The sequence below is a fragment of the Kogia breviceps genome, chromosome 10, assembly GCF_026419965.1.
Source record: "Kogia breviceps isolate mKogBre1 chromosome 10, mKogBre1 haplotype 1, whole genome shotgun sequence".
Classification (NCBI taxonomy): domain Eukaryota; kingdom Metazoa; phylum Chordata; class Mammalia; order Artiodactyla; family Physeteridae; genus Kogia; species Kogia breviceps.
Genome location: NC_081319.1, coordinates 47,393,401 through 47,416,060, shown reverse-complemented (window position 1 = coordinate 47,416,060; position 22,660 = coordinate 47,393,401). Strand labels below are relative to the sequence as shown.

Genomic DNA, 22,660 nt, shown 5'->3' with positions numbered 1-22,660 from the left:
AAAACAGGAGAGAAATCCCGCACCAAATGCAAATCTTTGATCATCCCCTCTAACCTACCCAGGATTTCGGCCACCAGGAAGTAGTTCGTGGTCACCATCTTTTTCCTGGTGAGAAGAGACCTGTCCTCCAAGCTCCCCAGAAACATGTGCAACAGCTTCCCTGGGGAGCCCCTGGCCTGCTGTCAGGGAGAAATGGCAGGTGGGTGGTGCGGGGGGGGGGGGTCTTCTTTCTCCACCTGCCTGTACCAGCCCTGTTACCTCCACCAGGTCCTCCTGGCTTCTTAGCAGTTGGATTCCCAGACATTCCTGTCTTTAGACTCTCTCGGGTTTACCTCTCTGTCCACCCAGAGCCACAGCTGTAAGGCCACCCTAGAGGTGAACAACACACACAACCCTGCCAGTATGGCCCTTATCAGCTAGTGGGGGCAAGAGGGGCAAAGCAGACCACTGAAACTGCAGAGCATTATGAAGCAACACAGGAAGCTGGAACAGGTGGCCGGCGAGCGGGGAACAGGAGACATAGCACGATCAGAGTCATGTTTCTCAAGCCCACCCTGGATGCTGTATGGCCGGAGTTGGAGCAGAGGCTGGGGACAGGCAGACCAGATGCAGACGGAGGCCGGGGTAGGAGCCTGAAAAGGGAGGTGGTGGCCTCTGCTTGGGTGGTGACTCTGGGGATGAGGTGGTTGTGGGCGAGAGGGAGACAAAGGTGCCAGCAGGCTTGGGGCTTGTGCAGTCAGCTTGCTGGGGCTCCTGGGGCCTGGCAACTAACTACAGGGGAGATTTTCGGTCCCCTGAAATGCACCCACATCTTGGCCATGAGGCTAAGAATATTCCACAAGGGAACAGCGGAGGCAGGGAGGGTGGGGTGGGGTCCCTGAACCACACGCCTTACTGTACATAATGGCCTGAACCCTTGGGCCACCATCTGATGTCTGCTTCACACGTGGCACTTGGATGGGGCAGAAGTACCTGTGGGAAAACTGAGTTGGCCCCCAGGTCCCCCATTGGCCTACAGAGGACCACGCCACTGGATGAAGCCTTAGGTTGGGATCACAGGAGGGGTTTTCTCAAATGGGACAAGAGTCATGTAAACATGTGACTTTCAAAAAGATAGGGAGGTAAACTGGAAGATTGGGGTTGACATGTACACTCTACTGTATATAAAATAGATAACCAACGAGGACCTATTGTAGAGCACAGGGAACTCTACTGAATACTCTGTAATAACCTATATGGGAAAAGAATCTAGAAAAGAGTCGATATATGCATATGTATAACTGATTCACTTTGCTGTACACCTGAGACTAACACAGCATCGTAAATCAAGTATACTCCAATAAAAATTTAAAAATAAGTAAATGGAACTTGAAAACAAACCAAAAAACACAGGGAGGTACACAATGGCAGGTGACACTCCCCTTGCCCTCACCCCTGGCCTAGGGAGTCCCAGGCAAAAGCAATGAACCAAGTACAGACAGACACACAAAGAATGGTGTCACTCTGATAGGACAGTCCATCTTCCGGAACTGGTGCCAATCCCTGACCTAATCTCATTCACCAAGAAGCAACAGCACATCCAGAGAGAGCTGACGGAAGACAGCCCAGACCCCGGGTGGAGCTTGGCATGGCACAGATGCATTAAATAAACAGTAAATCACATCAACTCCCTGAATGCTGTGATGTGAATCTTCTGATTTTAGGTTGGCGCCTCACTAGAGCCGTCAACCATCTCTGCCTCTATAAAATAGGAATTACTACTGCTTTTCATTGGTTGGAAAATATCCCCAGCTGTTCCGAAGAGTGCTTTCCAGAAACCAGTCAGTTCTCGCCGCAACAAGGCTGAGCCCCTAATACATGCCAGGCGTGGTTCTCAGGGCACCACACGTACACACTAATTCGGTCCTTGCATCCACCCTGGGAGGCAGTACCATTATTTTACAGATTCAGAAACTGATGCACAGAGAGGTTAAGGAACTTGATCAAGGGCACACAGCAGTGACCGACAGCACAGCCGGGATTTGAAGCCAGACCATCTGAATTCAGGCCTGTGCGCCATGGTTCTCACGAACAGGCACAGGAGCTCAGCCCTATGCTGAGGGCTTCAGCCACTCATCCTGCCTCTCTTCTCCCCCAGCCCTGAAGCCTGTGTCCATCTACCTTGGTTTCCCATCTTGCTAATGTGGGTACCCGGGGGGATCAAGGCTCACAGGTATTGTGTGCCCCTGAGCGGGAACCCATTCCCCATTTTTTTCAGCATTTCCTTAGCTAAGGTTTAGGCTGCCCTGAGACAGATGTCTGATTATTATCTGGGATAAAAAAATTCAGGGTGGATACTCCTCAGAAGCCAACATCCAGAGTTGAGAGCATATGGTTCTAAATTTTGCAGAGACAGAAAATCTAATATTGAAACAAAAAGTAATTCTGCAAGTCTTTGAAACACTTCAAAAACTGATCTGCAGAGGCAGACATAAATCATTGTGAAGGAAACTTTTCTTCCTAATAGGAAAAAAAAAAAAAACCTAAGTGGGGAAAAAAAAAAGTTGAGGAAATGACTCACTGATGTGTATGGAGGCGAGAGAAAGTGGGTCCTGAGGAACCACATGGATGGTTTACAGAAGCCCGGAGGCCCAGCTGGGAGGAGGAAGCTGGGAAATGAGGCCCCTGGAGCACATCTAAGTTTCTAACTTGTTCCTTCTTTTTCTTCTCCCACAGCTCACAATTCAGAAGCACCTGGGGAAGGTGGTGAGCCGGGCCTGGGAGCCTGGGCTCAGGCTGCTTTAGCGTCCAGGCCTTGGAGATACAGGACAGCAACAAGGACTGCCTCTACCTCTTCCTGGCTGTGTGACCCCCCAGCCACTGGCCTGCCCTCTCTGAGCCAATTTCTTCATTTGCAAAATGGTGATAGCAGTACCTACTGCATGGGTGGCCATGAAGATAAAAGAAAGCACCCACACCAAGGGCTAAGGAAACACTACAAAGGGATAGCTAACAACAGCAGTAATAATAAGGCTGGTAAATCCCTTTCTGTCCTGGATCACGGTGCTCAGGGACCAGGTGGCCAGTTCAGGTCCAGCCCCGAGGGACAGAAAGCACATACCTTGGACACTCCCGATTCAAATGATGTCCCTGGAGCTTGAGCCAACTGTGGGACGTGATCCTGAACTGAATGGGACCCCAGGATACTTAGCGCCCTGTCTCCTCACTGGGCCCTCGGGTCAGAGCAGGTATTGCAGGCCTGGGGGGCCGGGAAGAAGTGGCCTGCCTTGGTCGTAGGGCAGGGTTGAGGGGTAGATACAACCAAGTAAAGAAGGGTTTCCAGGGACTTTGGATCTCCCTGCATGTTGGACTAGCTCCAAAACTGTGCCACATCTCTGTCAAGACAACTTCTTCAGGCCAACCTGTGTGACCAGTTCAGGGGGTGTCTGTGGGATCCCCTCACTGGCTGATGGAGCATTCATGCCGACGACCAGGGTTACAAATAACCATCGTCCTTCCCATGTGGGGCTCTCGTTTCCAATCCTCCAATCCTGGGACCTTAACTCATGAACCAGCCTGCTTTCTCTCTGATTTGCCTGAGTGGGTGGGAACGGCTCCCCACCGCCCACACGGGCTGCCGCGTCATCCTGCAGAGGGACCCCGGGCCGGCTGGGCCCATCACATGCTTGTGTCCAAGAGGCAGCCCACCACCTCCGCCAGCCCACAGACTCCACGAGGAAGGCTCTGCCAGCGTTGCCCGCCCACTCAGCAAACTCAGGATCCAACCCCGGGCTGTTGGCCCAGGCCATCGCGCTGCCTGGGGACAATGAACCCTCTCGGCGTGCTTTACATCGAATGGCCGAACAGCCTTCTTAAAGCAATGCCACGTGACCATTCTCAAGTACAGTAACTCCTATCAAGAAAGATATAAATGGTGCTACAGCGAACGACGGGGCCATCCTCGCATATAAAAGGACTTCTCTGTGCAGGCTTGTTGTGAGTTGTCCTTTTGCAGCGCCTTGATTGTCACCCAGAGGTTGACAGCAGAGCCGAGAAGGCGCTGGCCCTGTTCTCGGGGAGGTGTTCCCAGAGGGGCCACCCAGAGTCACCCACATCCTTTGAGGCTGCGGCCCTGGGGTGGCCTGGGAAGGTGGGGTGCCCGTGTGCTCCTGGCCCTGGGGGGCTGCAGCGGAGGAAACCTGAGCGGGGAGGGGGAGGCGGCCTGTGTTCTTTCCCCTAAAAGTGTGCCGAAGGGACTCTTGGCTGAAGGCCAAGTTGGGAATGCGCAGCAGCTCCTCCTCGGGCCACAGTCCCCTGGGGGCTTGGCTGTCGTTTCTCCTCTAGGGGTGAGCCCCAGTGGACCTCTGGCCTGACTGTGGGCATAGCTGTTGCCGCAAAGGTCTCCGCGTGGTGGGTGAGGCTCAGGGGTGGGACCATGACAAGGCCCAGGGGAGCCACAGCCAGGAGCACCAGCCGGGAGGAATCCCCAAGGCGGCCCCTGGGGATCTGCAGCGCTGGCTGAGCAGCCGCTCCCCTCTGCCCTGTGGCTGTGCCCTAAGGCCCGCTGCTCCATCTCCGCCCGTCCCACCTTTATATCCACCCCACTCTGAAATACTTGACATGTTTGTAGTTCCTCGAATAAGCCCGGCCTTCGCACCCTCCCTCGGGCCCCTGCAGTGCATCTGTGGCCTCTGATGCCCTTCTAGCTCCTCCTCCTTCACCAAGATTGAGCTCTGGAAGCTTCTCCAACCCGGCCTGGCTGGATGAGGCCCTCAGCTTCTTGGCTCAACCCCTCCCAACGTTCCTCCCTCTCCTGATGGGCTGCCAGCCTTTCTCCCCATGGCGGCGGGGGGCAGGAGAGCACCCTTCATCTCTCTGCATTTGCCCAGAGCAGGGGCCTGGCTGTCCTCTCGATCCCCCAGTGATCTCCCGGGAAAAAGCGGGGAGGGGATGGCTTCGAGGGTCTGGCTCAGCCATTTGAGGCTACCCTCAAAGCAGCTGCCCAAGAAAGGGGCTCAGGATACAGCCAGGTGGGCTAAGCCAGAGACAGGGGTAGAGGTGGGGTGGGGACAGATGACACAGGGAGGGGGCAACAGTGGGAGGCCTCCTGGCATCCTTTTCCCTCTACTACAAAGACATGCCAACTGTGTCTCAAAATTCTCATTCCTTCCAAGAAGACCAGGGTGGAGAAAAGTGTTTTCCCAAAGTACCACCAAGGAGCTGGGAGGCTGCTCTGAGAACGCAGGGATGAGTGAGCAGCTCTGATGCGGGGGTGGGTGGGCAGGGGCCAGCATGGGGAACAGAGTTCACTGCTGGGAGGATGACGCTGTGCGTATGTGTCTGGTCAGCGGGCGAGGGGTCCAGCACATCCACGCACAGGGGAAAAAGGCCTGGTCACTGCCTGCCAAGGGCATCCAGTCAAGGGCACTTAAAAATGCCACAGGCACTTGGGTGGGAGTATGTGATGCCGGTAGAGCTTTGCAGGGGGCCTGTCCTTGGATGTAGGGACTGACTGTGGCTGCAGGATGGAGTTGGGGGGTGGGAGCGGGGGCCCTGTGAGCAGCTGCATATGAGCCCGGGCAGATGAGGAAAGAGAACCAAGAACCAGAGGTGCAGGCGAAGGTGTGGGGCTTTGGGAATGAGTGGTTTGGCCAAAGGCATCGAAGGAAGCTTGCGGGTGACCTGTGAACCAGGCCTTGAGGGAGGTATAGATCAGCAAACACAGAGGGGGACGAAGAACAGGGGCACCATGCACTGAGGCCTGGGCTGCAGGGCACAGAGTGCCCAGTGGCCCTCGGGTGGCCGGGGGCCGTGAAGGCAGGGTTGGGTGGGTGAGGGAGGTGTGGACGGCCCTTTCCTCATCAAGAAACCCTTAGGAGCTTTGATGTGAGTTCTGTGAACTGACCTATGGTTCCACAGCTGAGGAGGGATAACTGGAGAGGAGAGCCATCTAAGCAGGCAGAGCCCAACTCAGAGCCTTTTTGATCAGGCCGGGCATGAGACGGCACAGGTCTGAACTAGGTCAGCACCAGAGTGACCAGAGGACGTTGCAGGGGGACCAAGGCCGCGGGACTCAGGGACCACACTGGGGGAGGAAGAGCAGCTGAGGTTTGCACCCTGATTGCCAGGGAGCAGGATGGCATGGGGAAGGGGAGTTGGCCCAGTTTCACATCACTGAAGGACACACCCGGCCGGAGCTGCAAAGCAGGCTATGGAAAGGTCACCGCAGGCCCAGAGGTCATTTGCTCGGTGGGCGGAGCATTAGTGACGAGACTGCAAAGAAGGCAGGCAAAGGTGAGGGGCGAAGATGCTGAAAGCCAGCATCACATCGAGGGTGGCTGGACGCATAGCAGGTGTCTAACAAGTGAATACAAGCTAAGGGGGGGCAACCCAGGTGAAACTCCTACCGCACATCCTGAACTCAACCGTGATGGAGCCAGAGGTAGGCTGCATCAGCAGCGCCAGTGGAGCTTGAAATTCGTCAGTGTCCAGGCCCCACCCCAGAGATTCTCACTCAGTCTGGTGGGGAACCCTGACGGCAGCACGTCTTGAAAACCCCCTAACCGTGAAGACACAGTTGAGAGAACTGAGGGGTGGGGCTCAGGAATTTGTTTATGAACATTTTTTCCTGAAGAATCTCCTAGGTGATTCTGAGGCAGGACCAGATTGGAGGATCCTGAGTCTGGGGGAGATGGTGGGGTGCAGGCTGGGAGCTTCCAGAGGACAAAGGCGCTCACCCACCTGCGCCCACCACGCTCAGGCTGGCTCTCCCCACACAGATGGAAACCTCCTGGGTATGCCGGGCAGCATGGGGTCTCCCCTGGGAGCACAAAGGAGATGGTCACAGCTGCAAGGCACACTTCACCTCCTTTCCCTCCCACTTGCCTACCGCTAAAGTCTTAGGATGGTGGGAGCCAAAGAAACCAAGCTCCACCAGGACAAGTCCATTCACCCAAGGACTCTGTCCCAGAACAGGCTCTGAAAAGGTCACAGTCAATTCCGTCAGAAGACCCTCTCCATTTATAGAGGAAGCTTTCACCGCCTTTAGGAAGAGGCCTGTCTGTGGGATGACTGAGTTGTCATAATTTCTTAACCGGTCTCACCTTGACTGAGGGGGGTCCATACCCTTAAGCGCACTGGGGGTAAAATCCTTCCAGACACAGAGACCCCAGTGTAAGTAGATGGTGAAGCTCTAACCACGGACAACAGGATACAGTGACAAAAAAACAAGGAAGAAGTGGTGGAAGAAACTTCTATAAGGGCAAATCCAGACTTCTGCCCATAAACCTCTTATCCTAAAGCCAGAATTCTGAGAGGACCTCAGAGATACAGTCACAACCAAACAAAGTAGCCAGGACCCAGAGAGATTCTGGGACAACAGAGAGACTGCCCAGTTGGGGACTGGGTCTCAGAGAAGCAACAAAAGTCAAACTCATGGAAGCAAAGAATGGAACAGTGGTTGCCAGGGGAGCGGGGGGAGAATGGCAAGTTGCTAATCATGGGTATGAAATTTCAGTTATGCCAGATGAACACATTCTAGAGCTCTGCAGTACAGCACGGCACCTACAGACAACAATACTGTACTGTATACGGAAAAATTTGTGAAGAGGCTAGATCTCATTATAAGCGTTCTTACCACAATTAAAAAAAAACAAAACAAAACAGCAATAACAATATCATGCACTGGGCCCCGAACTGGGAGGACTCAGTTCTATTTTAAAACGTGGGGAAAAGAATCTTAAAAAAAAAAAAAAAAAAAAAAGATACATGTATATGTATAACTGATTCACTTTGCTGTACACCTGAAACTAACACAACATTGTAAATCAACTCTACTCCAATAAGAATTTAAAATAAATAAATAAATAAAATGTGAACATAAGACAGCAACAGCACAGCCATGATTTGCCTGGCAGCTGCACGTGGAGAGCGCACAGTGGTCAGCACTGACCCGTCCCCAGTTTCTGGAGTGTGCATGGCCCTTCGCTCACATCATCCACAAAGAGGACTTTATGCAAAGCTGACTCACTTTCCTGACTGTCAGAGGAAACACTGTTCAATGCATACAGCCCCCAGCTACATGTGGCTTTTTAAATTTACATTTTAATTAAAATTAAGTAAGATTTTAAAGATGCAGTTTCTGAGTCACACTAGCCACCTTTAAGTGCTCGGTAGCTACATGTGACGAGTGGCTCTGTACTGGACAGTACAGACAGCAAACGTTTCTGTCATCACAGAAAGTTCCATCGGACAATGCTGCTCAAGAAGTCTGCTCTATGAGGGATCCAGTCAGCCTCATGCTCAGAACTAGAAAAATTAAGAATGATTAGTCATCGTGGTCACTGGTGGCGACATCCCTGGACTATTACAGAAGAGAATAAAAAGAAAACCCTGCAATTTGGTCGATTCTCCTGCATTTACTGACATCTCTAAAGAAACAGGAACTCTCACCTCTATGCATGTTCACTTTGTGCTGGTTTTTTGTTTTATTTTGTTTTTGTTTTTATTTAGCTGTCAACTTAAATCTTTGCCTAGACAGTGTCTGTCTGTCTGTCCGCTTTAATCCAGCATCCCAGCTCTGCAAATCCTGGGTAAGATACATCTCCTAAGGAGCGTTCATAAAGGCCTGAGTTAGAGCTTTACCCAGGCTGAAAATTCATGCCCTCCAGGTTATTTCCAGGGATTGTATGAGACTGGAAAAGCCTGACAATGTGGGTCTCTAGTAGGTTTCATATTTTTAAGTCTTATCTTGAACACTTATCTTTTATTTTTAACCATACGAGAGAAAAAGGATTTTGAAGAACTTGTGGAGAGGTATAGGTGTGTTTGCAGGAGTATAAGAAGAGCATGGCAATGAAACAACGATTCTGAAGAGGGTGTGGCCAGCTTGCTGGAGAATAACATCAATTTCAAATTCTTGGCTTGGGAATAGAATTCAGAGGCTGGCCACTCCCTCTATTTGGCTGAGACAAAATCAAGTCCATCAGACGATGGGTCTGCATGTCCACACTTGTCAGTGTGACCAAAGCCCAGTCATAAGGGAGGCAAGGGCACACCAAGATGAAGCTTAACCTGAAAGTGGGATTAACTGGTTTCACTTGATTTTTTTTTTATTTTTAAAAATGAGACTCTCATTCCTTAAAGCTACCCTCCTCCACTCAAAGCACACACACCAAAACCAAAATAATCCAAAAAACCCATCACACATTACCCTTTCACCAAATTCAGGCATAACCGTGGTGGATCAGCCTATCAGTAAGAAAATGACTTTTGCCACAGCATGTATTTCAAGCCACCACTAACCTGGGGAAAGGGTTAAGCCTAATTTCTTTAACGTTAGAGGACATTTGGTTATATCTATTTCTCAGTATTGTTTCCAGTTAAACTGGAATGGTTTAGGCTTGTTTGAAATGGTATATATGTTGAACTGTCAATAAATAAAGCATAACAATATACTTGTAATAAGTATATTATATACTTACATGATATACATTGAATATATTAACATATCAATAAACATTGGGCTGGCCAAAAAGTTCGTTTGGGTTTCCCGCAGCATCTTACAGAAAATCCCGAACGAACTTTTTGGCCAGCGCAACATAAGACGTCATCAGCTGACTGGGAGCCCCAAGTTATCCCCTCTCACATGGGGGATATGGATTTTTTTTGGTATACAATATAATGATTCATAATTTTTTAAGGTTGTACACCATTTAAAGTTATTACAAAATATTGGCTATATTCCCTGTGTTGCACAATATATCCTTGGAGCTTATTTTATACCTAATAGTTTGTGCCCCTTAGCCCCCTATACGCCCCTCCTCCCTTCCCTCTCCCCTCTAGTAACCACTAGTTCTCTATATCTGTCAGACTGCTTCTTTTTTGTTGTGTTCACTAGTTTGTTGTATTTGTTAGATTCCACATACAAGTGATATATACAGTATTTGTCTTTCTCTGTCCAACTTATTTCACTGAGCATAAGGCCCTCCAAGTCCATCCACATTGCTGCAAATGGCAAAATTTCATTTTTAAGAGGAACATGGGGGTTTAATAAACCGAACTTGCTCAAAGCTCAGCAGAAGTTCTATGCCCTAAGCAAGTTGTTTGAGCATGAACAATTAAACCTGAAAATAAACATTTTATTAAATGTAAAACTAGATTTATTAAAAGTAATATATACCAAACGACTACTTCACTGATAATTGAATTAATACACTGTAATTTGTCTTTACTTTGCCTCAATGTATTATTTATGAAAGTGAAAAAACACCAACTTTTAAAAATGCGTATTATCCTTAATCCATGGCATCAGCCTAGTTATTTAAATCATTGTTGAAAGAAAAAGTAGTCTCACTACTGTTCTCCTATTAAATGAATATAACTTTAAATGAGCTGCTTCTAACAGAAGAGAGCTCTGACTCTGCCTTCTGAAAATGTTGCAGTTGCAAGAAAACAAACATCCAAGAGTTCCAGTTACTTCCTAATATTCACTTAGCATATGTAGAAATCAAACCCAGAAACTGTAATGTCCCTTTCTGTGAAACGGCTGGCAATTCAACTCGGTTTTCAAAATCTGTGCTGAATAAAGATTTTTAAAAAGCAATGTAAAAAAAAAAAAAAAATGTAAAAGCTTTACCAAGTACCTGGTGAGTATACTGTTGTTTTTAGTTCTACTGACATAAAAGATATGTGCTTTAACTTGTTTTGTCTTTAAATATTCTCACTGTAATATGGTAGGAACTGGTAAGAAAGCAATCTATTAAACCTAGGTATTTCTATTACCAACACATAATCTTGAATATCTTTTAATCAGAAAACAGCTTGTGTAACTTCTTCTTGGTTCCTTTCATTTTCTCCCTTCATTTTATTAAAATAAATCAGTTAAATGATCCAAAATTTAAGACAACAGCAAGGCCTGTAAAAGCACATTTCAGACTTAAATTTCTGTGGGAAATTTTTTCCTTCCCATTCTCTCTGCCCTGAGATTTCATTTTTCCCTTTTAATGGTGACACCCAATAAGTGCAAGTTTTAACATTTGCAGACATTCATTTCTCTGTAGGTTAAAAGTTAAGAATTTATTCAAATAGCTAATTCCCGAGTTTAAAGTTCTCATGTAACGTAGTTTTTGCTAAAATCTCAACAGCATAATTCCCCAAGCTTAAACTATTGAATGTGATTGCCTCTCTTTGTGCAAAAAGCCGCATACTATAAATAGTTTTTAACTGTCATAAAACAGTATACAAATAAGGGACTATATAGATAAAAGATTTTACTTATAAAAGATATTACTAAAATCTATAGCTCCCCTATAATCATATACTGTTGAATCTCTGCAGCTGGCTAGTTCCTAGATAATCCCATTTTCTTAGCAAACTTTGCGTGCTCTCTTACTGCTAATCAGAAACCTTAAAAAACAAATCAGAAGCATTTTAATGAAGTAGATGAAAATAGGCAAAAGTTCTTGAAGCCCTACAGAAAAATAGCAGATATGATCAGGGCCTGATATCACATCTTTTATACCCTAATAGCCTCACTTGTCCTATTTTCACACACTCTGTGATAAGTAGGTTCTTCCAGTTGTCGGATAAAACCTGAGATTTAAAAAGTGAAAACTCTGCCATAATATGCTTTTAAAAATCTTGAATACAGTAAAGGAACTGGAAGAGACACTTGTCTAGAACGTGATTTAGTTTTTGCCATAAAAAAGCAAACTAAAACCTGATAAGCAGGACTTCCCTGGTGGCGCAGTGGTTAAGAATCTGCCTGCCAATGCAGGGGACACAGGCTCGTGCCCTGGTCCAGGAAGATCCCACATGCCGTGGAGCAACTAAGCCCGTGAGCCACAACTACTGAGTCCACATGCCACAACTACTGAAGCCTGCATGCCTAGAGCCCATGCTCCACAAGAGAAGCCACCACGATGAGAAGCCTGCGCATTGCCATGAAGAGTAGCCCCCGATCGCCACAACTAGAGAAAAAGCCTGCGTGCAGCAATGAAGACCCAACACAGCCAAAAATATAATAAAGAAATAAAAAGCTTTAAAAAAAAAAAAACCTGATAAGCAAAAAGCGCACTGACTTCATTCACTTATAGGACACCAGGAATTCCCGACAGCAGATAGGTTGCATCCCAGCCGGTGGACTGGGAAAGTGTAATATACCCCACACCGTCTTGGGGTGAAGCAGGGTAACAGCTCCTACAATACTCCATGTTCCCTCTGCGGCCAGATTCCACACAGATGACCAATGGCAACAGAGTCAGAGAAAAGTCAGCTACAGAAAGTAACCAAAAATACCACTTTCCCAGAAATACTTGCCATCACAATCACTGCTCTATCAGGAAAAGAGATTTTGAAGAATTACCCCTAAAACTTTGAAGTTGAGATTCCTTTACTTATCATTCAATAGGAAATTTAAAAAGGAAAAAAAAAAAAAGATTTCACTTTCCTAACGCATGGCTATTCCTCTGCTCAGTTGTTCTTAAAAATAATTTATGTAAAGCAGGATTTTCTCTAAATATACCGTGCTCGCCCATGTACACATTGAAAATATTTGCATATAGCGAGTGTATGCACTGATACACACATGGTAAAAAGTTAAAAAATATGGACTGCATAAATCAGTAGCTGATTTTAGATATACACCAACTTAAACAGATTTGTTTGCAATTTCTGAATTCCTCAGGTAGAAAAGATCTTTCTTGCTGGCTGCGATTCTAGAAGATGTTTATACTCTAGAGGGTGTGCAAAAATGCTTCCCCATATAAACAAAGAAAGAACAGTCCCAGTATCTTGGTATTCCAACCTTGCCTTTGCTATTAAATATCCACCCCACCAGGAGACTGGTGGAATCAGTCTGTCATGCTACAGTAAACATGATATTTTGTGTGCTGCCCAAGACATTTTTTTTCTCACGAATATAAGTCGCCTGCCATTTATTATGAGATTTTTTTCCCCGATTGACACCCCATTATGTATATTCAGTCAAGCTCAAACAAGATTTCAAGTGATCAATATACTACTTGTGCCAAAAGTCTATTAGTCGCTCTAACAATAAACTCTGCAGCAAAACCAAAAATGGAGAAATATTTAGTGAACTGAATTACATGGAAATCCATGTTTGGGGCAAGGAAAGAGAGACAGGAGGCAGAAAAGCAAGGGGAAGAGAAGGCAGCAGAGATGTTTTTCCTAATAAAAATCAGCTTTCTAGAGCCTGACCATTGATGAAATGCATTAAATGTCTAAAGATTTTTCCAAAATAGCTTAAATTACATGTTGAGGTCTCTACAGAAGCAGGTAAGGATCTTCTCCTGGGTCCCTTTCTGAGAACAGAGAGTAAGGAGCCATCCTCAGGAAATCTGTAAAATCCCCCACCATCCAATGTCTTTGTGGAAAGAGTAATGGCCTCCTGTCTATTTTAACACTTTCCATTTTATAACTGAAGTGCACCAGATCCCAACAGTGTGAGCTTCATTAGCTGAGCTAAAGAAGTATTTTGCTTAATGGATGTGGCGGGAAAGCTAGCTCGATAGCAGCCATAGGATTTCTTCTGGCACAAAAGAATGCTGCTCCTATGTGTACCTACATATCAAAATCTGTTTGCTTGAGCCAGGAGAAGATTAGAATAGGCAGGGCCACCCAGAAAGACGTGACATCTGGGGTAGTGTCGAAAGTGTCAGTTCAGCATTGCCCAGACACCAAAGGTTCCTATTCTATTATCAGGAAAATAATGTGGTGAGGAGGAGTAGAGAAAAATACCAACGGATGGCTGTCATGGCAGTTGTATAAAGTTACATTGCTGTACAGTGAACAAATGTTGGTCTAAGTTGGGTATCCCTCCACCTACCCAAGGAGATGATATCACCTCCTCCTAGCCTTTTACTTATGAGGCTACAGTCTTGGTCAGAAGGAATGAAAATGGGAAGAACTGTTCTGCATAGAGTTCCAGAATTACCAATGTTTGATTATGTGGTTTGCTGAACTTACATTTTGAACCACTCGCAGGCAGAAGAGCGGAGTCACTATCCACTGTATCGAAGGAACACCTGTAAGATCAACATATTTAGATCATTAGCGGTCCGGGTAGTTTCCAAATTCCATTAGTAGCAAAGATGATTTACCATAATCTGACCGAAGGAGATGCATCCTGACCTACATCTGGACAAAAGCTATTTCTCATGATATTTCTAGTTCTAAAACCTAGAGGATGACTACTTTTAAATTGGCAACCTAAAGGAAGACACATTGTAAAAAATATACTTGACTCAAAATAGGAACTATTGTATGTGTTCCTTGCCTCTTGTTGAGGGTCCTAAGCACTAAGGTACCTAAGCAAGGCAGACTCAGAGCCCAACATCCAACAGGGAAGAAACAAAAACTCTCCCCACTACCTCAAGTCTCTGCAAAATAAGTAACTGAATAATTCTAAATAGCAATTCTAGTTTGTGTAGGATGCATGTGTATGTGGCAAATTGAGCATACCAAAGTGTATTCTTTCATTTTGCAGAGATGAATGTGCAAGTATTTAATGTCACATAATTTTAAGAGCAGCGATTTCCAAGTGGTTTTTTTAAAGGCAACTCCCTACTAATACTCAACCCAACCCAATAGCCACATACCCCCAAATGTACGAATTTTTCATTTTTACATACTTAAAGTCAAAGATATTACTAATGTTACTAATCTTACATCTCCCGGTAATAAGTGGATTAGCAAAGTGTGTTCTTTTATTTCCTTCAAAAATACACATAACGTCACATTCTCAAAAGGGAAAAAGGTAGATTTTTGGAGGCCAACTCTAAAGGAAGTCAGACATCAGACAGCTCTCTCCATCCTATAAGGCTCTCTAGTGTCCTAAACAAGCTTGGTGTACACTGAAACCATCTCGTATGGTGAAAAATGAGATTTGTTGGCGGGCCAAAGAAGCCCAGGTGTTTATTCAGCCAGCACATTCACTTCACCGGGAGGTGGGTGTTCTGGAATGCTGCTCATACAATGCTGTGTACACATTTACTGTCGCAACTCAAGGAGGTACTGTTCTGGAACCTTCCTGCACTGCAATTAACTATGCAAGTGGTCAGAGCTAAATTCCACGAAATAATCGCTGCAAATCTGAGGACAAGTCCCTCGTTGAAACCAGGCTACCAGGGCGCCGGTGTCTGAGCAAAGCACCAGAGACATCCTCGCAATTTGATTCTTGAAGTTGAAGATGAAATCTATTTTGATTTTAGAATGACCCGCAATCACAGGCAATTTACCTGATTGTGTGTTCCTGGTGAAATCGCAAAGCCTTCTAGGTGCTAGGACTGATAGGTGTAGTTTGTGGATTTGAAAGAGGGGAAAGATAGAAAGAAGGAAAAAAGCAGAAGGTGGTTTCAGCAGCTTTGAAGTTACATTCGTTCCAAAGAGAACATGCAATTTTCACCTGGAGTCTCATTTCAGACTGGAATAACTATTGATACAGTTATTCTGTTATATAAAATGGTCACCACATCCAGATTTAGAAGCGCATTAATTCACTCCAGCCATCAGGGGAAAAGTAGAATTTTCTCTTCTTTAAATGATTTATTTGCCTTAAAAAAATGGTAACATCAAGTGGGCGTCTTTTTGAAATTTCTTTTCTTTATTTATTTCTTTTTTGTTTTTAAAGAAAAGGGAAGAAGAAAGTCTTGGTATCTTTCTTCCTCATGGTCAGACTCGCTGTCTGCAGTAGACGATGTGGGTTAGCATGGCTGTCACAATAATGAATTGTGAATTTATATGAATGCCTCTTTCTTCAGAGCAGCTCAAAACATTGTCTTTCCCATAGATTTGAAATAAGGTTTGAAATCTCCTCGCCTTGTTGCAGAAATGGCCTTCGTCTAATCTGACAAGACGTGACTGGCTTCTGATGGAAGGACCAAGCAGCGGAAGGTAAACTCATTCATCTGTTTCCTGCTGCCATTGTGCATCTCTGTTCTGAGATGCCCAGTGCTTGTCTATTCCACAAGCAGGTTTATTGCCTGAAAATGAAACCTCTCTTTCTAAAACACTTACTTTTATAAAGAAATTCTATTCAGAATACCAGAGCAAAAATAACTCTTTGGCTTTACTAAATGCTTTGATATTTGTCCTTCCATGCAGGTCTTTTAACCCCAGCATCTTAAAATTGGAAAGCAGCACCCACTTCAGATCCCTTTGCTATTCAAATCAACCTCTCAAAGTTAAATGGATATTTTCACAAGCTGACAAGTGAAACCACATAACACGGTGCTTTTTCAAGACCTCCCTATGGATTAAAGCCTACCCCCACCCCGCCCCCGCCAACCTTTTAGTAATTATTTAAATAAACGTTAACACCCAAGTCTAGAAACTGCCTCTCTGTGCACCACTGCAATTGTTGAATTCCTTTCCTGGCCTTTCATGCAGATGCTCAGAAACAGGGTGGGGCTCCCTGGTCCTGCATGCCATGTTAAGGGAGTCTGTGCTGCAAAGAGAACTCAATTAATCATTCATTGTCCAGTTTTTCGGCATCCTTCACAAATACCTTTGAAATAATCATATTGGTAGGAGTGCCACTATTTCTAATGTCAAGATTTAGGTGAAAATCTCTGGTGTCAACCCAAATGTTCTGTGCACAAGCATGGATGACAGGTACTGAAATGAAGGTGACAAGTCAAGGAATTGGGAAAAACCTCCCTGAAGAAAGGATGTGAGAAGGAGACGAGTTTTTCTGTTTATGGATATCTGTGTTAAAGATTTTATTTTCCTTAAAAAAAAATTTATTTTTACAGGTATGGTTATTTAGATTGTATAAGTAAAATCCAACCCTCCTAAGGCATGCTGGTTTCCTTATGAGTCAGCAGGCCATGAGCAGTTCAGACAGTGCAGCCCAGAGTAAATGGGCAAGAGCTGTCTTTGGACACACCCATTTTGCTAATCCTGACTCCGATTTTTTAAAAAAATCATCGTTATGCTACTTGGTGTCTGACCGCAGAACTTGCATCAAAAGCTGCACCCTTCCACCTCCACCTACGAGGACTCAGGCTCCCATGTGGGATCACTTCCCTTCAGCTGTTTTACTGAACGCAATTGCATTGGGGCTCATTTCTTCCTTGATGGGCAACTCCTGTTTCTTTTTCTCTCTAGTCTGCATGTTATCAGCTTGACATTCCCTTCAGAGGCGTATGACAAATCAAATTGGCCATCATCACATTCATCGAAGAAGGAGTTTTCTACTTCCAAGGACTGATATCCTCCACTCCTCTTACAATCATGGACACACCAAAAAAGCCCATGTCTTGGGTTGGCTTTTTTTTTTTTTTTTTTTTTTTTTAAAGGTGGGAAGGTGGCAAGAGATACTGAATAGATACAACTCACTCTAAGGACAAAAAAGCAATCAACAGCCAGAAAGCAAAGGGCACGGTCTTAGAATGTGATTTTTAAATACCTGGTGCCTACACCTTAAACTTAAAGCATTTATTCAAAAATTATCACTAGCTTTGAAAAACTTTACCAAAAAATGAAGTGAATTATTTTCATTATTTCATTATTTTCCTGTTCCATGTCTTTTTGCATGATTCAGCACTTTTAATACACAATCTTGCCAAGAAGTTAAAAGGTAAATGGAATATTTCCTGGGTGCCTTAAAGCCTCATACACTCTTTACTGAAGCCACCTGCTCTCCCGCTACTACAGGAGCATATCAGAAATACGGGGGTCACCGGTTTGCTGCTGTAACACCCAGTGACCACCTCGGAGCAGCGCAATTTCCCTCTTGGGTATCTAAGTGGCTTTGGGGGACGGAATGACCCGCCGCAGAGGCTTCGCCCCAGCTCGGGCTCACCCTACTCGCCCGGGAGCCACACACACATAGGCAAACTCGAATGCACCTGTCTAACCCCCATCAGCTGTAGCTACACCCTCCACCTGATGTGTCTTTTCAACCTTTGTCAAGTATCTCAAGACAAGAATTTCCCGAAGCCCTTCCCCCCAAATCTAGGTTTTCGCTGGAGCCCCCAACCTGCAGGAGCAGCTAGAGGAGGCCGAGATGGAGAGAGACCTCGGACTCGCTCTGCAAACTTAACCTGCGCATCGCACGGACCCGCGTCCTCATCTGAGGATCCGCACGTCCCCCTGCACTCTCCCCACAGCATCCCACGCCCACACTGCACACTCACCTGACGGCAGGCGAGCCGCGCGCCACCGCGGTCCAGCCTCCCGTCGCGACCTCCGCGGGCAAGCCTCCGCTCTGGGTGCCGGAGACCGCCGGCCGGCTCCGGGCAGGGCGGCGGGACACTGGGAACCAGCAGCAGGAGTGCGCCCAGGCGGGTCCGCGCCGAGCCCGAGCGAGCGGGCGAGCGGGGCGGGAGGGGCCATTTGTAAGCGAGCAGACGCTACCACCGCCCCTTACTCGCGGGGGGCGGGGGCGGGCGGTCAGGTGACGGCGGCCCACCCTCCGCCGCCGAGCCGGGTGGTTCCTGCCCAGGAGGAGCCCCCTGGCGCGCTCTGATTGGAACTCCCGCCGCAGTGGCGGGGGAGGGGGACACGTGACAGCCCGGCCCCGCGGCCCGGCGCGCCCCACCCACGCTGGGCACCCCATCTTCCTCCTGGAAAAGCCGGGGGACACAGGGAAGGCGGGGGAGCACACGGGGTGCAGGAGAGCCTACCAACCCTTTTTGCCGCCGCCCGGGGTGCTCCCGGCTGCTGAACCCGGAGAGGAAGGGTTCCCCTGCGGCCAGCCGGCCTTTAAGGTCCTCCCACGCTGCCCTGGACCGCAGTACCCTCCCCCACAAGTCCAGGCACAGGCACTCGGTATAGACCATCGCCACTCCATGGATGCCGGTGGCACTTAGGAGTGTGTTTTGTTTTGTGTTTTTCTCTCTGCACACCGGCACAATATGCCAGAGAGAACCCACGACGAGGCATTGCAGACACCGCCCAGCTCCGAGGCCCGGGAGACCCCCGGGGATGTCTGACGGCCCCCGAGCTAGTCTCAGAGTGCCTCGGGGCCTACTTCCTCTGGAGGAGGAAGGGGCGCCGCAGGAGCTGCAAGTCTCTGACCCTGCCTAGGAAGCAGGCCAGTGGAGGCGGGGAGAGGACGGCCATCGGGGTGCGAAACCAGTTTCCAGCCTCTGGGAGCACGTTGCTAATAATAAGGGTCAAATTAAAACGACTAAGCTAGTGGTGCTGGCAGCGACGCGCCGCTCGGTCGTGGGAAGCCCGGCTATTAATCACCCATAACCAGCATTGCTTTTCTTACGTGGGAGACTGGGGCCGTGGGAAAGCCCCCGGAGTTGCGCGCTGTTCTAAAGCCCCAGTGGTTTCCGCAGAACGAATGGATTCCGCAGTCTCTTCCCCACCTCCCTGAGGCCCTCTCACTCGGCTGCACCACCCGAGAAGGCAGGGATTCGGAGAAAATGCGGTGTCACGTTCCCCACGGTGCCCGCTGACGCGTCTGCGCCAACTCCTGCAACACGTGGGGACCGCGAATCTGGGTGCCTGCTCCCCACTTGGGTGGTTATGTGGATATACTTATACGATAATGTGTTATAACGAGACTGGAGGAAGTCTGTCTTTATATTGGATTCTCTCAAACTTTTGTCCAAAGGAATTTCGTACTGTTAGGGCGGGGAATCGGTTTCTAGCCGAGGTCGCCGCGGCGCTCAGCGGAGTCCAGGAAACCGCCGGGAGGAAGACCGAGGCCCCTTGTCTCTGGTTGCTGTAGCCTCTGTTCGCCACTTCGGTCAGCCTGGCAACCCGTCTTTCGCCCTTGAGGGCCTATTCTAACAGGAATGTGACAGTGTGGAAGCCAGGGAACCTTGACCTATTGGTACCTGGGCTTCGCTGGGCATGGGACAAGTGGTGAGCAGGTTTAACCGTAAAGCTTCTGGCACAAAACCTAGGTAGGGAACCTTTGAGGAAGCTGAGAATCGAATCATTGTAAATTGGGTAGGGAAAGGGGGAGAAGTATCTGTTCTAAAAATAAAAGCCTTGCGGCCGTTATGTACCCCCTCCCTCCCCGCTTCTCCAAACCACAAAAGGTTGGGGAAATCGCATCAGTAAAGTGTAAGTCCGTCGGGAAAAAAAATGCTCGGTTAAAAATCAACACCTCTTTAATAGGAAGATGGGTAAGTTTTCCATTTCCAGGTGTTAATGATACCACCACATTAAAAGGTTGATTGTAACAAGAGAATTGCAGCGCACAGGACGCAGACAGCATTTTCACAATCGAAAATCAGCAGTCTTCCTCCCTGCATTCACCCCCATCCGGCCGACTGGACCGGGAAGCTGTAGCGCAGGGTAGGCGGCGGGACCACTTGTTGCGGCACCGCCAGAGGAGGTAATTTCCAAGCGGATCTGCGGATCTGGCGGAGATGCAGTTAAAATCCTTCACCGGGATGCGGACGCTCCAGAAGCCGAGGCAGGCGGCGAGCACTGACTCAGTGCTTCGAGATGCGTGTGTGTCTGTGTTGTTGTTGGTGGTGTTTTTTTTAAACTAGAACGCTGGACCATCTTTGCCTGAAATGCTTTGTCTTGCACGTCTGGGAATTTACTTTGTGCTGTTAAATGCTTACCGCGCGCGCGCGCGCGCGCACACACACACACACACACACACATATACACGCAGGGGGTCGCCCTGCATGGGGGAAGGTGAGTGGCACAGATGCTTCGGACTTTCATGGACTCTGCCCTTGGGAAGCAGAGCGAGGGGGACGGCCTCGAACCTGAGTCAGGTAACTCGTTAAGGCCCTTCTCCCGCCGCTCGGGGAGTAGGGAGTGGGGACCGAGGTACCGTGGCGGTCCAGGTGGCCACACAGCGCCCGCCACGGTGAAGGGCAGAGATGTCGGGAGGCAGCTCGGACAAGGGCAGGCGGGTTCTCGATTCATTGTCTACCAGGTCACGCTCTGTTGAGAAAATGCGCGATACCCGAGGGGGGAGAGGGAAAGAGGGGGAGTGAAGAAGCGAGCGGGAGGGAGGGAGAGAGAGAGAGAGAGACCAAGTGTCCGTGCAGGGCCGACCCGCTCGCCTGGGGAGGGGGACGCGAGGCTCGTCCGCACTCGGCTCGCGCGGCCGTCTCACCGGCGCCGGGCGGCCACCGAGACATTGCCTTTAGCGTCCTCCGGTGGCACCCTCCCGGGTTTGCGGAGCAAAAAGCCGAGCATAGGAGCCACTCGCTGTCGGTTTCGAGTGACCACGTCTTAGGGCCATGGAAATCTGCCTCTGGGGTCTTGGGGACGAAGAGGTTAATAGAGTGACGAATTTGTCCTGATTTTTCACATAAAATGAGGCTGGTAATACCGAGCGCTTAAAAGACTGCTAAGAATTTGGAGGTGTGTGAGATGAGGGCGGGAAGGGGTTAATGCTAGGTTTAGGACTACTATGGGAAATGCCCAATTTAAAGATCTCCCCATCTTGGGTCGCGCTCTCGGAAGCTCAACCCAAGTGGAGGCGCCGCTGCGCGGGAGGTCACCTCCCCGCGTTATGACACCTGGCGGTACCCTGCAACTCCCACGTCCCCGCGGCCAACCTCTCCGCGCCGGCTGCAACCAGCAAAAGTCTTTGCCCGCCCACGCCCCTTTAAACGGACTCTGCCTTTTCCTTTTATTCGGAGGACAGGTTAACGCCGACACGGGCCGCAGTGTGGTCCGCAGGCACCACACCGCCCGCCGCCGCCTCCTCCGCGCCCGCGGGGACTGCGGAGCTGCTGCGGCAGCAGGGCCAAAGCCTTCCGGTGCCTCCCGCCCCCTCCCCCCGCGGCCACACCTCAGTCGCGGACCGCCCCCAACCCTCCCCGCCCCCCTTCCTTCCCCCGCGCGCTCGCGGCGCCAGCCCCGCCACCGGCGGGTGGCAGCCAGACGCTGTGTGACCGCGTTCATGTGCTGGCGTACGGGAGCGCACGCGACGGCGACCGGCGACCCCAGCACTGCCCCCAGCTCGGGGTCCACCCATGTGGAACCCACCGGCCCTCGCGGGTCCCCGGAGCCAGTCTCCGGAGCTCGGCTGCGGGTGCAGTTCTCGGAGCCCCTCGGCGCTCCCACCAGGCTCTGTCCATCCCAGTCTTTCCCCCATGCCAGGGTGTGGCAGGCAGGGAAGCCCCTTCGTCCCCGCCAGCGCTCCCAGACATCCCCGGACAAAGCCGCCGGGCTTCCCGCACCGGCGCGGGAAGGAGGCCCTCCGCACCGGGGAAGAGAGGCGCGCGGAGAGCGCCTCCAGGCGCCGGGCCTCGGTGCGGTCCCCGCCCCTGGCCTGTCAGCTGGGTGCCGGGCTGGGGCTGCGGGAGCCGCCTGCACGGGGCGGGCGCCCCACCCCCGGTTCCTCCAGAGCCGGCACCCGGCCGCCGCGGCGCCGCAGGAAGGAGCGCCAGCGGCGCGGGTTGCTCCACACCCACGTGCCTCGCGTGTGCGCGCCCCCGGCCCGCAGACGCTACCCGGCTGGCGCCGCCGGGATTTCTGGGCGGCCCCACCCTCTCCGGCCGCCACGCTTCGCTCCTTGCGTTCGGAGTCTCCTTGGCGTCTCGGCTGCAGCATCCAAGACCGGGCGCCGCCTCTGTCAACCGGGCTGCCCAGCACGCCTGCGGGCCGCTACTCAGAGGCCGCACCTCCCGCGCGCGTCCCGCACTCACCTTTTCCTGTGGAAGGTGGGGTTCAGTCACTGCACCCCTGCTGTTCAGCCACCGCCCACGGCCTCCTAGAGAGTGCA

At 49.4% G+C, this 22,660-nt stretch overlaps 1 long non-coding RNA gene across 1 annotated transcript in view; it reads right to left on the bottom strand.

The window, feature by feature from the left end:
• LOC136791989 (uncharacterized) overlaps positions 1-18,312 on the bottom strand; it is a 119,566-nt gene extending 101,254 nt beyond the window's left edge. Inside the window, exons 1-2 of the long non-coding RNA XR_010835000.1 lie at positions 18,138-18,312; positions 13,966-14,024 (exon numbers count right to left, since the gene is read on the bottom strand). This is a non-coding gene — a long non-coding RNA (uncharacterized lncRNA). The remainder of the gene's footprint in view (positions 1-13,965; positions 14,025-18,137) is intronic.
• Positions 18,313-22,660: the final 4,348 nt, after the last annotated feature.